At 44.1% G+C, this 5,174-nt stretch overlaps 1 long non-coding RNA gene across 1 annotated transcript; it reads right to left on the reverse strand.

Moving 5' to 3' along the window:
- Positions 1 to 290: 290 nt before the first annotated feature.
- Positions 291 to 4,590, reverse strand: LOC148138602 (uncharacterized). Its single transcript, XR_015753976.1, has 3 exons — positions 4,498 to 4,590; positions 1,006 to 1,135; positions 291 to 475 (listed from the first exon to the last, which is right to left on the reverse strand). It is a non-coding gene; the product is annotated as an uncharacterized LOC148138602 (long non-coding RNA).
- Between the last annotated feature and the right edge of the window lie 584 nt (positions 4,591 to 5,174).

Genomic DNA, 5,174 nt, shown 5'->3' on the forward strand with positions numbered 1-5,174 from the left:
GCTGTGCTCCAATCCCCTTTGATGATTTTATCTCAAAGAACTATATCTAAGCCCTCCTTTGGCTTCACTGCCTTTTGTTCCAGTTACGTTGCTGTGTTACTGTGTGGGTGTAGGTGGGGGTAAAGTGATGGTGCTCTTCCTGGAGGATGCACTCAGCCTCCCTCTTCATCCTGCAGTAACATCAATTGGGTTTCAGCAACGAGAGATAGAAACCAGTTCCAGGATATGGGCCTCATCGCTCAGCCAGTATTTATTCCCCATCTCTCGTTACCCTTGAGAAGATGGTAGTGAGCTGCTGTCTTGTACCATTCGCAGTCCATTTGGTGCAGATAGACCGACAATGCTGCGAGGGAGAGTGTTGCAGGATTTTGGCCGAGTGATTCTCCATCTTTGATTCTTCAAATTCTGGTTAACTTTATGACGATCGGCACACGATGTTGAGATTTCAGTCTGCAAATCTTCACCATCTAGCACCCTGTATAAAGGAATATGTACAGATTAGAAATTCAGAGCAGACAATTAATTCTCGTTTCTCTGGAATATGTTTCCTCTTTCTTCCCCCAAAGCCGTAACCCTCCAGCCCACTTACTTTCTCCCACCATTCTGACTCTGCTACCCCCTAATGTACACCCTCCCCATTCTCACGGGAGTTGCTGATAAACCACCACTTCCCGTCCCTGGTTAGACTCTGCACCCTTTCTGGGTTCACTTCCTTTCCCTTCCGTTGCTGCAAGTCAATAATATAACAGCAGAATGAAACAAAAAGAAACAGAAAGGGAGGTGGCAGATCCAGGACTGAAGAGGGACCTTCAGTCTGGGAGAATGGGTCAGATCCTTCTTCGTTCCCCATTAGTTGATTCCCACTATTACAATGAATTGGGGATGGAGAATGGTCCTACATGGGTGTGGTGACAATTTGACCCCCCAACATTTCAATACTATAAGCAGATGCATTCATCCTCCAGCCAATCACAGTGTGAAATACTTTACGCAAAGTATACTAACCCAAAACACATGCTCCAAAACCCGCCAACATTCTATACATGTACAGTGACGGGTTTCCCCACACACGTGTGGTCCCTGCTTCAGGGATTGTGGGAGTTGTAGTCCCCATGAAGCCATTGGAGCCATGTCTCTGGAAAGAAAATGAAAAGTGTGGACTGCAGGGTGTTGTGTATAGGATCCCCATTCAGACACACAGAACATATGGACTATCACTGGGTTTTACTGAGACATCTGCTTCCACAACCTGATTTTCTGATGTAAGGAATATAGATTCAGCCAACTGGGGCGTGGGGTGGTTAATAGGAGGAGATGATTTAAGCAGAGGTGGCTCAATGGTTAGCATTGCTGACTCACAGCGTCAGGGAGCTGGATTTGATTCCAACCTTAGGCGACTGTGTGGAGTTTACACGTTCTCCCCGTGTCTGTGCGAGTTTCCTCTGGTTGCTCCAGTTTCATTTCTCAGTCCAAAGATGTGCAGGTTAAGTGGATTGGCTATGCTAAATTCACACAGTGTCCATGCGTGTGCAGGTTAAGCTATTTACCATGGGAAATACAGGGAATGGGTGAGTCTGAATGGGATGCTCATTATCGGGTTGGTGTGGACTCCATGGACGAATACCCTGTTTCTGCACTGTAGGGATGCTATTCCATTCTCATGAAGAAGAATGTATTTATCTCAATGTGCTGTGAATCTGTGGAATTCCCTACTCAAAATGCGGCGGATGCCAGGACAATGAGCAAATTTACCGAAGAGATACAGATGTTGAATTTGCAATGAGTTGAAGGGTGAGAGAGAGCAGGCAGGAAAATCCAGCTGAGATCAAGGTGAGCTCAATCATCATAGTATTAAATGGTGGAGCTGGTTCAAAGGGCTGCATTGCCTCTCCTGTGCCCAGTGCTTATCTTCTTACGGTAATAACTGGAAAGCTGAATCCAACACTCACCACCTTCACCAAAGGAGATTTTCGAAAAAAGCAGGATAGTCAGGTGGATTAGCGTTCTAAACTTAGATAGTGAGGAAGCATGTGGGAGATAATGATTTTACATTTTTAAACTGAGGTGAGTTAAAAATCACACAACAGGTTATAGTCCAACAGGTTTAATTGGATCAGGATGACGGAGCAACTCTCCGAAATCTAGTGTGTTTCCAATTAAACCTGACGGACTATAACCTGGTGTTGTGTGAATTTTACATTTATACACCCCTGTCCAACATCGGCATCTCCAAATCATGTAAACTGAGGGGAGACAGTGATTTATGGTTTTAGACTGTGTAATACATTCACACCGTCCAGAATACGTTGTTGTGAATATCTATCCTGTACTTTATTACAAAGCCAAGGTCTCTGACAATGAAAACCAAAACACCCAGGTAACATCGCCTCACCTTGTAATCTGATAAAAAGACTTGTGATAAGTCTGGTTAAATTTAGAATACAGTTGGAAAGCGGGAAGATTAAATCCAATCCCAAGATCCTGTAGTTCAACAAATGAGACTACAATAGGATGAGGCAGGAGTTGGCTAATGTAGACTGGAAGCAAAGATTTTAGGGTGGGACAGTTGAAAGACAGTGGAGGAATATAAAAGAATTTTTCAAACTGCTCAGCAAAAGTATATATCAGTGAAAAGGAAGGACTGTAGGAAAAAAGAGTAATCTGCCATGGGTGGCTAAGGAAATAAGGGAGTCTATCAAATTGAAATAGAAAGCATACAAATTGGCAAAGACCATGGAGAAACTAGGAGATTCGAAAATCTTTAAAGATCAACGGAAAGCTGGATGGGATTGGGAAGGAAAAGTGATGAGTAGCTATCCCCAAGGCCGGAATAACAGTTTACCCTGCTGGAGGGGAACCTATTGTGTTGGGAACATATGGCCTCTGTAATTGTTGAAGCACTTAACTGTTACCATAGAGATAATCCTGATCAAGTTAAAAATCACAGCACACTCCAAAAGCTTGTACTGCCAAATAAACCTGTTGTACTATAACCTGGTGTTGTGTGGTTTTTAAACTTTGCCCACCCCGCTCCAACACCGGCTCTTCCACATCAGAATCCTGATAGACAGCCCCACTGAAACTGAAGTGCCTGTTGGATACCTGACTGAGCCACAGGGCCGTGGGGGAGGGGTATGTGGTTTAACCACAAAGTGTTGAGCTTAACTCTACTTTCTAACTGCCGTTGCCATGGAGATAATACTGAGAGACAGTCTCTATTCAAAGTCCCAAAGCACAAAGGTATACGAATGGGAGCGGCACATCAGACAGGCGGGGAGTTACCTGATGCTGCCTGGAGGTGTTCTGCATGTGCACTATCCAGGTAACTGCCATGTCTCATCAATAATGACTCAAAGAAGACCTCTCAGACTTCTGTGCCCAGTTATTCCTATCCAGCAGGGTTCCGGAATATGAGTACACAGCAGTCAGTCTTCACATTGGAGATTACGAAGAACATGCCAGTAATTGATAAGGAAACCGAGGAAAGTGAGGACCAAGAAACAACCATCATCACAAAAGTGTTAGAGCTGGGCAAGCTAATGGAGCGAAAGGTAGACAAGTCTATTTGCCCTGATGGAATACATCCCAGGGTACTACCAGAGATAGCGGGAGAAATAGTAAATATACTTGGAGTCAGAGTCCTACAGCAGAGACAAGCACTTTGGCCCAAACTGGCCCATGCCGATCAGAATGTCCATCCACGCTAACCCCATTTCCATGCACTTGGCCCACATGCTTCTGACCCTTTGCTATCCATGTATTTGTCCAAATGTCTTTTGCATGTTGTTAATGTACCCACCTCAACCACTTCCACTGGCACCTCATTCCATATATACATACCACCCTCTGTGTAGAACTGTTGACCCTCAGGTTCCCTTTCATAATTTCTCCTCCGACCTTAAACTGATGCCCTCCACTCCTTGATTCCCTGGGAAAGAGACGGAGTGCATTCACCTTACCCAAGCCTCTCATGGTCTTATATATTCCAGAAAAGATCACCCTCTGTTTCCACTGCTCTAAACTAAAAAAAAATCCTCGCTTGTCCAACCTCTCCCTATAATTCAGACCCCTGAGCCCTGGCAAAAATTCTTGTAAATTTCTTATGCACTTTTTCCAGTTTAATAACTGAAACCTACACTGCACTCATCACATTTCCAGTGTTTCCCCACGGCACTGGAACCGACGTGACAACGTCAATGGATTACAAGCCATGATCGATAATTAACTCCTTTACAACAATCCTGTTTTCATAGCATTTTCCATGGTGCAGGTATCCTTGTGTCTTTCTGGTTGCATGGTTAATTAAAAATTTGTCCTCATACAAAACAAATCTGTAGCTTAATTGTTCCTGGGAAACGTGCCATGTTTCTTCAGACTTTTAACAACAAATGAACTCTCTCTCCACACTCACCACACTAACATGGACTTGGCTGTGTCTCAGTAATGTTTCCAGTCACACTGACATTTGAAATATTCGCCCATGGACAGAATACACACCTTTCCCTCCACATGAAAAAGGCCAATGATATTCAGATTGACACGGATCAAGTAACCATCAAAACGGAACGTGAAGTATAATTTGAATTTCTCATCCACAAATCCGCCCTTTCAGAACCCTACAACAGAGAAAACAGGTCACCACCGTTAACACAGTATGGAAATTCATAAGACAGTGATAGTATTAAATTGTAGGTTCTTTGTTCCCCCAAAGCTTTAAATGTCAGTCTCACAATTGCTCTCTTCTGTGAACTGAAATCCAAACCAATCTCCTCACCCCTTTTCCTCCACACCCAGTTCTCATACACTCTCTCTTCTCTTTGAAATCAGCTTCCTAGCTCCTGCCTGCAGACTAAGAACCAAAAAAAGGTCTCCTCCCACAATCCAAATATGCGCAGGTCAGGTGAATTGGCCATGCTAAATTGCACATAGCGTTAGGTGCATTAGTCAGAGGAAAATGGGTCTGGGTGGGTTACTTTTCTGAAGGTTGGTGTGGACTGGTTGGGCCGAAGGGCCTGTTTCCACACTGTAGGAAATCTAATCTAATCAAATCAATGAGTCTGACTCGGAGCCTCCTGGATGTTGGTGAATCCTTCCCCCACCTCCCAGGATTCCTTCCTGGTCAGAACCCAACTGATTTTTTTGCCCCAATCTGGAACATTTTATTTATTTCCCTC

The sequence above is a fragment of the Chiloscyllium plagiosum genome, unplaced genomic scaffold (genome assembly GCF_037043375.1).
Source record: "Chiloscyllium plagiosum isolate Xiang-an unplaced genomic scaffold, Cpla_swu_hap1 HiC_scaffold_40, whole genome shotgun sequence".
In the NCBI taxonomy this organism is placed as follows: Eukaryota; Metazoa; Chordata; class Chondrichthyes; order Orectolobiformes; family Hemiscylliidae; genus Chiloscyllium; species Chiloscyllium plagiosum.